The following is a 16,408-nucleotide window of genomic DNA, read 5'->3' as shown; positions in this document are numbered from 1 at the left end:
CAGGTAGCTGGGTGTACTTTGGATTCTGTCTTTTATCTGTCCTTAGTAGCCCTGGGTCACCCAGATCCTTTCTCCACATTGGTTATTGCCTTTCATTCATCTCTTCCACATTCTCCTAGATCACTTGCGAGAAGACTGACCACTGGCTTTAGTTTATCAGATGAAGTTATTTAGAGTATCCATATAACCATCTAGAAATATTTTTATTAATTCCATTTTAACTATAAATTTTACCTCTCGGGTCCCTTTAAGGCAGTGGTTCTCAACCTTAATAGTTCCTCATGCTGTAACCCCCAACCATAAAATGATTTCGCTGCTGCTTCCTAACTGTAATTTTGCTACTGTTATAAATAATAATGTAAGTATCTGATACACAGGATATCTGATATGTGGCCCCCAAAGGGGGTTGCAACCCACAGGTTAAGAGCCACTACCTTAAGGCCACATGTTTCTCCTCTTTGTCTTTTATGTAATGAACTTTTCATTATTCTCAGACTTTCTTTTATTCAAGCATATAAATACACTTAAAAAAATCACATAACTCTCTTAACCTTTCATGGTTTAATGACATAATATTGCCACTGTTCTAACTGGTATGTATTACTTAGGGCATTGCCGGGAAGGCTTTGCTTGTCTAAATTTAATCCTCTGTGTTTATTTTATTTTATGCTGATTTCCTTAGCCTTGTTTAGTCCATTAGTACTATGTTAATTTAACTTTATGATATTAACATTTAAAAATAAAATATAATTAAGCATTTCCCCCCACCTTTTCGTCTTCCAACTCCTTACTTTTTCTTCCCTGCTATCACTACATATGAACATAAAACTATAGATGCAACCTGCTGTATCTGTTCAGTATTTCATGTTCTGGCTATGTGCATGGTATCGTGTATACCCTCTCGGTATTGGATAACCAATTAGAGAGTTCCTTCCTAGGGGAGAGTTGTGTGATTTTTGGTTTCTTTAAAAAAGCACAAAAATGTTATGGGGATTTGTTTGCATGTTATTCCCAAGTGTGGCGATATGGGCCTGCTTCTCAGTAGGTGACTATGACTTGCCTCATGCTCTGGCAGGCGCATGGTTCTGCCAGCTGCAGATAGTTTCTATGAGTGCGTGATTGGAATTTTGGGGCCTTTTCAGAGGGTGTTTAGATGCTGAGGCCCCGAAAGGTGGCTGGTTGGTGGTTGGATGCTGTTGATTGCTGTTTGTCAAGTGGTTGTGTGCAAAGAAACAACAGGAAGAAAGTAGATATCCTGATGGTGAAGTTCAAACTTGCCCTGGTGAACTCGAGGCCCCTAATCAGCAGGAAGTCGTCTGAGGAAGATGACGCCCCTTTCTCCTATCCCAGGAAGTCGTCTGAGGAAGATGACGCCCCTTTCTCCTATCCTTTTTCCCTCTCCTATGTAGTGTTAGAACACTAATAGGAATGGAGAAGGGTGGAAGAGAGAAAACGGAACCCACAAAGTAGCAAATGCTGGTGACAGACTACTTACTACTCTGGGCATCCCTTAGCTGCCTGTACTTTGTTGTCTGAGTGGGCCTCGTTGGTTTTTTTTTCCCCTTCCACATAGCATGTCTGTTGGTATTGTCCTTGCTCAGCCGTGTTGTTTAGGTATCATTTGAGCATTTAACTGCCTATATTACTTTCGAATTAATTTTATTCATTTTTGTAATTTTTTATTACAATTCTCAGGACTTGGGGATCAGCACATTGCTTCTTGAGAAACGAAAGGAAGAACAAACAAATCCAGTATTGTTTTCTTAAAATTTTATTTATTGTTAATCACTTTACATCCTGATCGTATGCCCTTCCCTCCTCTCCTCCTGGTCCCACGCTCTCTCCCTCTTTCCCGTATGCCCCTTTCTCCTCAGAGAAGGGGAGCCACCCACCCCCAGCCCACCCCAGCTTATCAAGTGGCATCAGGACTCAGTGCATCCTCTTTCCCTGTGGCCTGGTGAGGCACACTGCCAGGCAGAAGTGACCAAAAAGCAGTCAACAGAGTCCATGTCAGAGATAGCTTCCACTCCCCCTACTAGGGAACCCACACAGAACCCAAGCTGCCCACTGGCTCCATCTTTGTAGAGGCCCTAGGTCCTAGTCCATGCATGGTCCTTGGTTGGTACTTCAGTCTCCGCAAGCCCTTCTGGGTCCTGGTTAGTTGGCTCTGTTGGTCTTCTTCTGGAGCTCCTGTCACCTCCACGTTCTTCTGTCCTTCACCATGTTTTACCACAAGACTCCCTGAATTTCGCTCGTTGCTTGGCTCTGAGTCTCAGCATCTGTTTCTGTTGGCTGCTGGATGGAGCCTCTCGGAGGACAACTATGCTAGGCTTCTGTCTGCAAGCACAGCAGGGTACCGTTAACAGTGTCGGGTTGATTCTCTCCCATCCTGTGGGTCTCAGACCCCGTATTCTTTATGCATAGTCCAAGAGGGCAGCAGTATTATCATCACCAGGAAGGCACTGAAAAATGTCCTCCAGTCTACCATTCCAGACCTCAGTGTACATTACAGAGCCATAGTAATAAAAACAGTATGGTACTGGCACAAATCAGACACATAGAACAATGGAACAAAATCAAAGACCCAAATGTGAGTACTTCATGTTTGTAACTTCAGCCATTTCGGGTGTGGTGGCACACACCTATAATCCCAGCACTCAGGAGGCAGAGTGGATCTCTGTGAGTTTGAGGCCAGCCTGGCCTACAAAGTGAGTCCAGGACTGCCAAGGATACACAGAGAAACCCTGTCTTGAAAATAACCAGAAACCAAACCAAACCAAACAAAAAGATGCCAAGAGCATGTACTGGAGAAAATACAGCATCTGCAACAAATGTCGCTGAGAAACCTGGATATCCACATGTAGAAGAGTAAATTAGATCTGCATTTATCACAGGAACTAAGTCCAAATGGGTCAAAGACTTCAATGTTGAAATCTGATACTGCTAGAAGAAAACACAGGTGGTATTATTCTACGTGATATAGGTATAAGAAAAGGATTTCTGAATAGGACTCCATTTGCCCAGACATTTAGGCCAACAATTGATAAATGTTACCTTGTAAACCAAAAAGCATCAGTACAGTTAAATAAACCACTGAAGAGGAAGCTCACAGAATGGATAAGAATCATTGACAACTGTCAGGTCCTGGCCCGCTGGAAAAATCCAATCAGGGTTCACCTGAAAGAGGGAGTGGGGATTGAAAGTAGGATACAGAGACACAAGAAATAACGAATCAAGTCAGGAAATTTCTGATCAAGATTCCCTTTAATGCAGACGAGTAAGACTTTATATAGTAAGGTCAATAGAATCTAATCTGATCCCTCTCTCCCTAGCTCCCAAGGCAAGAAGAACACAGCAGCCTGAATAGCTCTCTGTAAGAACTTTCTTAACCCTCCAGGTGTTTCTCAGTAAGGACTTCCCTACTTCTTTCAAAGGTAAATAGTCCAATGATGGCCTGGAGCACAAAGACCTCCTGCAGCAGAGATCAGCAGCTGGAAGGTCACAGCATGCAGCCTAAGGATGGGACTTAGCAGAATTTGGCATGGCTTCCCACAGACAACCATACTTCTGACAAAGGATCAGTCTCACAAAAAACATAGTCAAAAAAAACCCAAACAACGTACTCAAAAAAAAGGGAGCTTTGCATCTGAACAGATTATGCAAAAGAAGAAATAAAAAACGGCTAAGAAATATCTCAAAAACTTGTTCGTTGTCTCTAGTAATCAGGGATATGCAAATCAAAACAACTTCGAGAGTTTATCCTACCCCAATCAAAATGGCAAAGATCAACAAAACAGCCAGTAACAAATGCCGGAGAGAATGTGGGGAAGAGGGAACCCTCACCCACTATTGGTGGGATTGCAAGTTGTGTGGAGAACCCTTGAGGAAGAACCTACCAGATGACCCCACTCTACTACCTTTTGACACATGTCCAAAGGACACAACATCCTGCTCTACATGTATCTGCTCAGCCATGTTCTTTGGTGCTCTATTCACAAAAGTTAGGAAGTGGGAGTAACCTAAATGTGCCTCAGCTGATGAATGGATAATGAGCATGTAGCACATAGACACTGTAGAATACTATTCTGCTGTAAAGAAAATTGAGATCATGAAAATTTTAGGCAAATGGATGGAAGGCAAAGATGTTTTGAGTGAAGCAACCCAGAGGCAGAGAGACAAACATTGCATCTTGTCTCATCCTCAGTTCCTAGGCCTGGATTTGCAGGGTTGACTGTATAGTCTGGAGTCAGTGCAGAAACCGCAAAAGTAAAAAGGGACTGTGAGAGTCAGAACAGACTAGGACAAGTACTGGGAAGGGAGGAAGATGGAGATTAATAAGAAGAAAGAGAAGGACAAAACAACCGTAAGGATGTCTGAAAAGTCACTAGGAATCATATATATAGCTACTTCAAATTACATACAGTACACGCATGCAAATAACTAGTAAAATGTTAAATAAAAAAACTTTTTTAAAATCTAGGTAGGCTGACATTGCTTTCCCCAAGAGCTATAGACTAAGAAAAATCCTCAAATCAAGCATGGAATGTCTCCCATTGAGCTATTGGTCAGGCTTGTACAAGAGACTCCCAAACATAGGCTGTTGCCATTGCCCTTGGTTTCTTCCCAGAGGTTGAAGGTCAATACTTATTGCTGATGACAACTATACTCTTTGGACACAGGACATGGAGGATTGAGCCTCTTCCCTAAGGACTGGATTCCATGGTATCAGAAGGTACCAGGCAAGCTTCCAAGTGAGGGAAGCAACCAGTCCTACCCAGATATGGTGCCTATGAACTAAAACAATGACCAGTATGGCATGATTTCTCTAATGCTGTAAAAGTGGCATACATATCTTGGTGGTAACCAACAGTTCTCTAACTGGACTTAAGGTCCTCTCAACAGTGAAATCACATCTGGCACCTGAAACATAGCTAACTCATGTAAGTTTTGGTTTCTTTAAAAACTCAGTTATGTAAACATGTTTTTGTTTTAATCTCAAGCGTGGGATTTTAGTTTGGGCTTTAGTTTGTCCAACAGCTGATAATTTCCTTGTATAGGGCATGGTCTTTGCCAGCTGGTAATGGCCTGCCTCATGGAGCATGAAGAGGGGTGTGGCCTTTGCCAGCTACAGTTAGTTTAAATCTGAGGACTCTGAGGGATATAAATACAGGAGCTCAGGGGGGTTGGGGGGAGCGAGGGCTTCAGTTGACCCTAAATAGTCAGGAGAAGAGGTCTACACCTCTCTCTCCACTAACCTTTCATACCTAGTGTTGGGTTATTAGAAAGGTGGAAAGGGAGGCAAAGGCAGTAAGTACCACAAATAAAATAGACTAAAAAAAAACTAGTGTCAACAGCTCACTCTCCAGAACCAGTGACGTCATTAATCTTGGGAGGAATACCTACTACCATCACTTTACAAAACCAGCACAATCCCTAACTATATTCTAAATATTTATTCTTATACCCACAGATGAGTACATGTCTCAATCCTCATTAGAGAAATGTCTCCTTGCAACGAATGTGATTATTACAGAAAACCACAGCCAATCAAAATGGACAAGTGACCATGTAGTACTCAACCCCAACTGATTCATCTACAACACAACTGTATAAAAACTCAAGGATCATAGAGGCAGAAAGAAGAACGAGAAGTTAGCTATGAGATTTTTATGTCCTAGAAATGACAGAGAAGCTATACACGTAAAGATTCATCAACATGCCTGCCTAAATAAGACCCGAACAAGGATGACACCAACAGACACTCTAACATGGAAGGGGAAAATTTATGGGGCCTCAACTATAGACAGATAACTACATGCTTTCCCAGGTATGAGCCCACCAATTGGTTAATTACTACTAAACAGTCAGCTCTGAAATCATACACACAGAAATTACTCTATTTAGATTGAATTGATATTAAGAAATATATATCAACAATAAAATAAATGCCATGAATTAAGAGTAAAGACAGGAAAAGAAGCACTAAGTCAGCAGCGTGTATGTGGCCTTATAGTTACCTAAAGTGTGTGGGTTCTGTCATCTCATATGCAGTCAGACTGTGTTTCTTAGCTTCCACATCAGCCACTCAGCCAGCTGCAGAGAGCAAGTTCCACATCTGGAGGTTCATGAGATGGCTTCACCCCTGACTTCAGTCCTCAGGAACCACACGGTAGAAGGAGAGAACTGATGCCCACAAGCTGTCTGTGTTCACAAACACAGTAAACAGAAGGAAAATAGGTCACGTGGAAGAAAAGTTTTGCAAGCCAGTCTTGTGGCCCATGCCTTTAATCTCAGCACTCTGGAGGCCGAGGCAGATGGGCCTCTGAGTTTGAAGCCACTCTGCTTATGGAGTGAGCTCCGGGACAGCCATGGATTACACAAAGAAATCTTGTCTCAGAAAAAAAGCAAGCAAGAAAAGGGTTGCATTTGTAACTCCAATGTTTTGGCCTTTATTATTTTTTATTTTATTTTTCAATGTATGTATGTATGTATGTATGTATGTATGTATGTATGTATGTATGTATGTATTAAGTATATAGTGCTCTGCCTCCATGTTCATCTGCAGGCCAGAAGAGGGCATTAGATCACATTATATGTGATGGTTGTCAGCCACTATGTGGTTGCTGGGATTTGAACTCAGGACCTCTGGAAGAACAGTCAGTGCCCTTAACCTCTGAGCCATCTCTCCAGCCCCTATTATTAATTTTTAAAATATTTTCAATGAGCTTTTACAATGTGTTGTGATCACATTCATCACACTATACTCTCCTCCTCCCCACCCCTCTTGAATTCACTTTCTTCCCAACTATTTCCCATCCTGCTAGTTTTTTTTTTTCATAGTCTTTGGTTGATGTCATTGCTGAGGTCTTGTTTAGGTAGCTAGACTCTTCTCTTGTCACTATTGTCTAAATAATATAGCTATTTTCAAAGCATTTACGTAGAGTTAGGCATTGTAAATGTAAGTTAGAGGTCATTTAAAGTACACACATGTCGTGAGAATTTTGGAATTTTGCTTTCTTTAAAAAACAGAAATACTGTAAATGTTTTCATTCCAATCCCAGGTGTAGTGATACGGGGCTGCTCTGCAGCAGCTGACTATGATTTTCCTAGTGCGCTAGCAGAGGCATGGTTTTTGACAGCTACAGATAGATAGTCTCTGCAAGTGTGTGACATCTGGAGTTCTGGCGACTCTTCAGAGGATGTGTATAAGTGCTGGGACTCCAAGACGCAGGGCTGGTGGTTGGTGGTCATGCAGGAGTGTGTTGTTAGTTGGCTGACGGTTGTTGTTGGTAACAGTGAAGGTCAAACTGGCCCCAAGGAGCTCGATGCCCCTAATCAGCAGGAAGTAGTCTCAGGGTAACATCGCTCCTTTTCTGACCCCTAAGTTTATTCAGCAATCTCTTTCCTTTTCTTTCTATCCTTTTTTCTCTCATATCCAGTGTTAGGGAGTTGAAAGGGAAAAAGAAAAGAGGTGAGAAGGGTGGTAGAAAGAAGAACCCACAAATTAGCAAACGCTGGCTACACATACATGTGTATGTTATATGCCAGTACTATACTACTTTATGTAAGAAACTTAAATCCCTAAAGATTTCGGTAATTGTGGGGGTGCAAGCTGAACACCCTCACCTGACACCTTTCCTGTTTTTTTGTTTGTTTGTTTTACACTATGTATTTGAGGGTGACCTTGAACTCCTGATCCTCCTGCCTGCACATCCTGAGCATCCTGAGTGCATGGAGTCTGGCATGCACCACTACAGCTAGTTCATGGGATGCTTGAGATTGGGCCAAGGCTTTCCTGTGTACTGGGCCATTGCTCTCTCAACTGAGCTACACCTGCCTCCCAGCCCAGTTGGTACATTCTATAAAACTGTTCTCAGAAATAAGGATAGCACCAGCACATTCTTTATGGAGCTGTAGGTCTAAACCAGCTCTGTTGGATCCATCCTTAATCTTGACTCTGGTCTGAAGCCTGAAGCTGATGGCGGTCACTTACTCCTGTTTCTATTCTTTCTTGGCCTTTGGGAGTTCATAGGATTACCTTGTTCCAAACTGGTCTCTTCTTGGTGCTGTTCTTTCCAACTACTTTGAGTACTTTGTAATTTTTTGATCATGAATAGTGGCAGCAATAATAGCACATAATTTCTCCATAACTATTTTTCCAACAGATATACCTAGTCTAGATATATCTAATAAAGGTAGCATTAATTCTAAAAGTTGTACCAATGAAAAGAGAGTTTGGTATATGAAGCTTTTTTATACCTAGAAAGCAATACATAGCAGATTTAATAAAAGATAAATACTACAAAAGCCTTAATTTTTAATTAGTACACAAACTCAGCTCCTCCCTGTTGGATAGGATGCTTAGAACTCTGTGATCAGTTGTATTACATACAGCTCCCAGGAAGAGAAGAACACTAGCACCAGATGCCTTTAGTCCTAGGTAGAGTACGTTGAAGTAGAAAGCATGGCACTGGCTCAGAACACACAGCAGCATTTAAAAGTTGGATAAGGTGATAATGAAATAGATAATGAGCACTATGGTATTTAAATAGGGAGGGACATACCACCAAGGCCCGCTGAGTTAGTAAGACACATAGGTAAGACTTAGGGATTATGTATTTAGTTGTGTATAAAGAGGCCGTGTGTATGTGTGTGTGTGTGTGTGGGGGGGGTGTAAGGCAATTAGGGCCAGAGACTGATGTTACGTATTTTCCTTAATTATTTTTATTTTTTATTTTTTGAGGCAAGATGCTTACTGAATCTCGAGTTCACTGATTGGCTACACTGCCTGGCCAACAAGCCTCATGAAGTTTCCTGTCTCTACTTCTCCAGGCTGGGTAGTGGGATACTGATAATGACTTCTTCTTCTTCTTCTTCTTCTTCTTCTTCTTCTTCTTCTTCTTCTTCTTCTTCTTCTTCTTCTTCTTCTTCCTCCTCCTCCTCCTCCTCCTCCTCCACCTCCTCCTCCCCCTTCCTCCTCCTCCTTCTCTTCCTCTTTTTTCCTCCTCCTCCCCTTTCTCCTTCTCCTTCCTTTTTTCTTCCTCCTCCTGGCTTCTTTCTTCACCTCCCCCTCCATCTTCCTTTTTTCCTCCTCCTTGTGGCTGCTAGGGACAGAACTTGGGTCTTTATGCTTACTGTACTGACTGGATCCTTTTCTGTACAAGTTGTTTTGTTGTATCACGTTAGAAGAGTGCTCTACCACAGAATTGGAGCCCCACTCCTTAAATATGAGGTTCAATGAATGCTGGGAAGCAAAACAAAATGCATATGGAAGTGAAATCCAACATATCACCTACCTCCCTGGCATAACAATTGGGTGCATGTGTTTATAAATCTTAGCCAAGTTAAGATTCTCAGCCTCGTGACTCTCAGCCTCATGGCATAGATGATTTCCTCAGATGGAAAGAGGATCTGAGGCAGTATTCCTTCTGCACATGCAAATCATAACTTTACCTTCTCAGTGATGGAACAGAGAGTTAGTGAGTGGCTCAGGTAAAGAAACTGAGCTTTCTTTCAGTTGGGAATCAATAGGAGTAGGGAGGAAGCTTCCTGAACTCACTCTGTAGTTCTGGAACAATATAAAAGGTTAGGTAGAGGGAAGGCATTGAAATTGGAGTCTGTTTTAGGGGTAGAAAGCAGAACACACAGTGCCTTGGAAAGAACATTCAGACTATGGTATATCAGGGTGTTAACATGAGTACACGAATAATAGACATAAGGATGCTGGGAGAATAGAGACTATGATCTTATAGCCACACCCTTCTGCAAGTCATGTCTGTCTGCATGTGTACCAATTCATGTTTTCACATTTCTTTGTTATGAATCTGAGTAGTCCAAACACACTTCCATCATGAGCTCTGAAGGAGACTTTGGAACAAAAGCTTTGTTTTCGAGCCAGTGACTTTTGTGTAAATCAAAGCGTGTAGTAAATATTTCCTGTGTATACGATATCTGTGGCTGGGCCGTGGAGAAGAACGTGAGAAGACTCAGGGATAAAGAAGTGGGTGGGGATCTACGCCCTTCCAAAGGGCGTTTCCCTGAGGATGATGCTTCTGGAGTCACAGAAAGACCCACCCAAGTCTCATCGACGGTTCCAGGCCCCTTCTTCATTCCAGAGGTTTGGAGAGTAAGTGGAATTCTTAGAAAATATTCAGACAACAGCAGGAGGGTGAGAAAGTAAGTCTCTCCTGAGGTTATCACAAAAGTATTTGTTTTTGGGTGACATCATGCTGGATGATGCAACAGAGTCATCCTGAGTAGAAGTACAACTGGTCCAATTTATGTCTCTCTCTTTTTGGATGCAGAATAGAATATTTTCTTTAAAGATGGGAAGATTTCGAAAAGTGTGATTTTTTTTTTCCCCAAAGGCCCTTTACATAGGATGGCAGCTGAGGCAGGAACGAAGCTCTAGTGTGAGCACAGCTTTGGGGTTTCAGTAACAGTAACAGATTGTGTACGCTCTTTGTATATCTAGTGACTATAATATAGCGTAAGTGTGTTTTATGTATGCTTTGTGTGTTGTGTACAGCATGTGACATATGCATGCGAATGTGCATGCTGCTGTGTGTACATGAAAAAGCCAGAGGAAGATGTCCAGTGTCTTCCTCTATTACTCTCTACCCTTTTGCCCTGAAGTCCATAGTTTTGGCTAGGCTGGCTATCGACGGAGTTCTCAGACCTGCCCGTCTCTGCCCTCCATTACTGGGGTTACAGGTATGTGCAGCCACGTCTGGCTCTTTATGGGGATGCTGGGAATTTGAACTCTGATCCTCATGCTTGCTTGGCAATCACTCTTACCCACTGACTCATGTTCCCTACCCCATGTATAAATCTTCCACGTATGTACAGTAACTCAGCACTATTGGAATTATGTGGACACTTAAGCCCACTCGCTGAAATTCTTGGCCAGGTTTGTCAATGTATGTGTGTATGAGCAAGTGTATGGTTATGTTTAGCATCGACCCTGAGCAGGGATGCACACAGACTGATGTGAGTTCCAAGGAGAGACCTTAAACCAGCACACACACACTCACAGATGATATGTTAATTAGCTGAGTTGTAGCAATCATTTCAAAAATGCATAAGAAAAAATATATATCTTGAACATACCTTGTTTTTATGTTAGTTATATGCTATCAAGGTGAATGCACTTATTTGTAGTGTAATCAGTATTTATTTATAAAAACTGGTTTTGTGGGGTACCATATCCTTTCCAACCAAACACCATGGAGGCGCCCTTCTGTTTATCTTCTTAAAGCTTTGTGTGGCTGGGCAGATTTGTGCTTAGCACCCACCTATGTTGATAGGGGTTGACTTTCAAGGTTTTCTCCCTACCAAGATATCTAATTGACCCAGTGCAATTAAAAACATTCAATGCGGTTAAAATTTTATTGCACTCATTCCTTTAGTGCGTGTATGTGAATGCATGCATGTGTGGTGGTAGGGCTCATGCATGTCCCTGTGCATGTGTGGCAGTCTGAGAAGGGCTTGCAGGAGTCGGTTCTCCTCTTGTGCCTTGTGGATCCTGGGCCTCAAACTTAGGTCCTCAGGTGTGGCAGCAAGTGCTTTACCCCGCCGAACCCTCTGACTGGCTCCAGGGCTGGGTTCTGAAGATTGTTTTCCTCGTGCTCTGTCTGTAATGCCACTTTCATCCGAAATCAAGTATCTGTAGACATGGGGTGTGGATGTGAGCAACCCACGTTGTTCATTTTGGTCTGTCACTGGTCTGGCTGAGATGGTGCTGGCTGCTAATACATTTTAATGCCAGGCAGGTCATAGTTTCTTGCCTTGTTCCTTCTGTAAGCAGCGTCTCAGTAATTCCCGACTTTCTTTCTTTCTTTTTTTTTTTTTTTAATTTTGAAGGCATATATTATGATTTCTTTTTTTAATTTAATTAATGTATTCAGATTACATCTCAATTGTTTTCCCCTCACTTGTATCCTCCCGTTCCTCCCTCCCTCCCTCTTTCACCCCTCCCCAAGGTCTGTGACAGAAGGGACCCTCCTCCCCCACCATATGGTCACAGCCTATCAAGTCTCATCTTGGTAGCCTTTCTATTCTTTCTCTGAGTGCCACCAGGCCTCCCCTCCAAAGGGAAGTGGTCAGATATCACCCTAGGACTCTTTTTTTTTTTTTTTTTTGGTTTTTCGAGACAGGGTTTCTCTGTGTTAGCCTCGGCTGTCCTGGACTCCCTTTGTAGACCAGGCTGGCCTCGAACTCACAGTGATCCACCTGCCTCTGCCTCCTGAGTGCTGGGATTAAAGGCGTGTGCCACCACCGCCCGGCACACCCTAGGACTCTTAATGTCAGCTTTTCAACAGACACAAACACTGATAGAAATTGCGTTGGCATTACTTTGATTCTGCGCATCATTTCAGGAGAATTTTTAAGGGACTCTTCTCTTCAAAGAAAATTATGTGTTTGAATTGCTAATGTTTTTTGTGAAGTCCTATGGCTCAGGATGCATCTTCTGTCTGTTTTGTAGATTTGTTTCTAGGAATTGGCTATTTAGTTTCTGTTACTAGCAGAACTTTCAAAAGTCTGGTAAATTGAACCAAAATTGTCTCAACTTTGTACATCACAGCCTTCCTTTTTTTATTTAATTACTTTATTCAGATTACAACTTAATTGTTATCCCATCCCTTGTATCCTCCCATTCCTCCCTCCCTCCCTCCCACTTTCACCCTCTTCCCCTCCCCTATGACTGTGACTGAGGGGGACCTCCTCCCCTTCTATATGGTCCTAGGCTATCAAGTCTCATCTTGGTAGCCTGCTTATTCTTTCTTTGCACTAACCAAGGACAATACAAGTAGTAAACATCGAACCCCTACTCTGATCTAGCCAATGGACAGGACATTCTCCACAGTTATGTGGAGAGCGGGGACTGACTTGGACATCACAGCTTTTCTAACTTAGCCTATAATCAGGTAATTTAGTCTTCTTGTTTTTTCAGCACTGTTGTTTTTGTGGCGTGGGATATCCTTTCTAAGCAAACACCGTGGAGATGGCCTCCCATTTATCTTCTGAAAGCCTTGCGTGGCCGAGCAGATTTGTGTTTAGAACCCATCTGTGCTGACAGGGGTTGAATTTCATGGTGACACTGTTGTGGGTACTTAGTTTCTTTCTTATCCCTTTTATTTCTTCTAGTTCCTTATTGTATTTAGTAGGTTCTTTAGTCTGAGTCTAGATGCCCTAACTGCCGAGAGAAGCCATTCTTGTTTCTGATTTCAGTGGGAAACCTTTGGAGAGTCCACCATTTTGAGTGACTGTTATTCAGGTATTTTGGAAAGGTTTCATATTTAGCCTAAAAATCTATCTATTATCTGTCTGTCTGTCTGTCTGTCTGTCTGTCTGTCTATCTATCTACCTACCTACCTATCTATGTACCTACTGTGTGTGTGCACACATGCTTGTGTAGTATAGGCTGCATGAATTTCCAGGCCAGTGAAGGACACCAGTTATTCTGCTCTAGCACTCTCACTTTGTTCTCTGACACACGCTCTTGCACTAATCTTCTAGTGGCCAGCCAGCTCTAGACAGCCTGCTGCCTCTGTTCTCCATAGTGCTGGCCTTACAGAAACATGTGGCGACATCCAGGTGCCTGTGTTCTTACCTGCCAAGCCATCTCCTCAGCCCTATTTCGGAGCCATTCTCAATCAGATTATTGTGATGTTTAGCTTGTAGGTTTGGACAATGTTCAATATATGTTAATTAGATCAAGTGTATTATATCTATATTAATTAGGTCAGGTGTATTTTATGTTAATTAGGTCAAGTGTATTTTATGTTAATTAAGTCAGGCGTATTATGTTAATTAGGTCAGGTGTATTTGTGTTATGTCCTGCTGATTTTTTCCTGCTTTTTCTGAGTTAATAAGAAAGTTGTGTGAAAATCTTGCACACAATGTGGACTTGTCTGGTTTTCCTTTTAATTATGTCACTTTTCATAAGCACATACATATAATGTCTTTCTGGTGGATCATACTAGGAAGTATAAAGCCTTTATTTATGAAATGACTTCTCTTGAAGCCTAGTTATTTGTGTTTAGTAGTGTTTTCTGCCACAAAATTACCTTTATCTGGTTTAACAAAACTACTTTAACTTTTTGACTAGTGGTTGAATGTTAAGTTCTTTTCTCACTCTTTTACTTGCTACAAGTTTGTGCTTTCAGATCCTAATGTGATCTCTCATGTGTACACTGCACCCTCCCCTCTAGAGCAGTGGCTCTCAACCTTCCAAATGCTGCAATTCATGAATACAGTTCTTCATGCTGTGGGGACCCCACCCCCTCATAAAATTATTTTGTTGTAGCTTCGTAACTGTAAATTTGCAAGTGATGTGGATCAAAATGAGGTTTGTGGGAAAGACTGTAAGTTTTGTCACAGGTAAAAGCAATCTTGGTGGGCTTTACCCTTGGGCACCCCATGGATAAACCCTTGTGATAGACTGAGTGGAGCCATCCTGGGCCTGGAATTCAGGAAGCAGACCTGGGGACCCCACCTGGACTATTGTTTTTCTAATTGACCCTCAGTGGGAGAAGGAGGCCGCCCTTCCCACGTGACACAGGCAGGCAGGGAGGAGAGAACAACAGGTTGAGACCAGGCTTGAGAGCACGTGGATCAGTGAACAGGCTGGACCAGCACACAGGCCAGAGACACCTAAGGACCCGTCCTGTGGAACGGATACAGGAAGGTTCACTCTTTTGTCCCTTTAATCTTTTTTCCCTCTTGTGTAAGCTAGTTGGGTTGTATAATAAAGTTTAATTGTTAAGAAACAGAGCCTACAGAGGTTTGCCAAAGAGGTCGTGAGCCACGGGTTGAGAGCCTCTCTGCTTTACGTCCTGCGATACTAGAGCTTGCTGTACGATTCTGTCTTCATAGGCAGTGCTGAGAAATGACCCTCATTACACGGGATTTCCAGCAGAGGCATTCTCCTGTAAGAGCTGTTAGCTATACTCACAGATTTATATTATTACAGGGTGCTGACGTAAGCTGCCGCGAGTGATCCAGTGTTTCCTCTTCCTGATCTCTCCTCACTGTGGGGTTATTTATCTTTCCCTACTAGTTATTTGCTCATTTTTCACTTTTATATATACTAAGGAATACAGAATTTGCGGTGGTTATTTAAAATCTTTGGGGGGGATTTTAGACTAATTACTTAAATGTGTGATAATTCTCTCAGCCATAATTATTGCTAGTATTCGTCAGACAGTTTTATTATGTGTGTTTCAGTCTGCTGCTTTTGGCTGCTGTGTCCAGTTAGCATGGACTGTGAACTTGCGTTCAGCAAGGCTGTGTGTCAAATCTGTAGCAGCTCGGGTTAGTTATGTTCTTCCAGGGTTGGCAAGATGGCTCAGCAGGTAAAGGGGACTCACCCTCACAGTGTAAGCTTGATGGCCTGAATCCAATACCTAGAAGCCATTTAAGGGTGGAGGGAGAGGATCAGCTCCACAAAGCTTTCCTCCGATCTGCGCATGCGCGCCAGCACAACACACCATCCACAAATGTACACAAACATAAAAACAGAATTAAAAGTAAAAAGTAGTAGTAAAAATTCCAGAGTAGTTCTGAATTTACTTCTAGGTACACTCTCTGGGGCTCTTTTATATTTCTTTAGCATGTCATCTCAGACCACACTCGAGATAGACTCGGTCCCACACTTTGAATCCTCAAGATTTATTCTAACGCCCAAGCATAGACAACTGAGTGTCTCTACTGTCTGCCATTTTCTTATGCTACTGAGCACGTTGGCCCTAACTGAGACTTCACCCTTGTAGCTTCATGCTGGGGTCTTCGATGGGATTTGCCACCGTGCCGGAGCTGGCTTCCCTGTGTATTCCCTTTGAAACTAAAGTCATCTCGTGACGGTTTCTCATGCCCACGATGAAGCCAACCCAGAGGCCGCCTCACTTCCTAACCCAGATTCGGTTCCTTCATTAGTCCTGGCATCTGGAGAATTTTTTTAATAGGACCCCAGCTGGGCATTTGTTGCATTGGTGCAATTTCCCCCTCAGCATTTCGAGCTTATTACATGCAGGGTTTTTAATGGACTTTTCATATTGTTGAAAGCCAAATCTTGAATTCTTCCTTTATCTATAAAAGGTTTTCTTAACATGTTTTTAAATATCCTCTCTTAACTTTTAAAAAGAACATTCGATTTTATAGTTGCTATACGGCCTTAAAATAGTATTTTCCCTTTCTTTTAATTTAATAAAAACCACATACTTAGTTCTGATATCATTAAACCTCACCACATCATAAATTCTCCTCAGAGGCACAAAGGGAATAATTAACTCCAAAGATTGATAGAAGCCTGGCCCTTTTAACTTGAGAAAGTCGCCTTGAAGAATGCATCCCACGTGAATAAATAACGCGAAATGCAGGTACTGATTACCTGCGGCCCAGGGGCGAG

The sequence above is a fragment of the Acomys minous genome, assembly GCF_964271855.1.
Source record: "Acomys minous genome assembly, chromosome: 14".
NCBI classification, from domain to species: Eukaryota; Metazoa; Chordata; class Mammalia; order Rodentia; family Muridae; genus Acomys; species Acomys minous.
The sequence above is the reverse complement of the archived record's forward strand: the minus strand, read 5'-3'. Positions refer to the sequence as shown.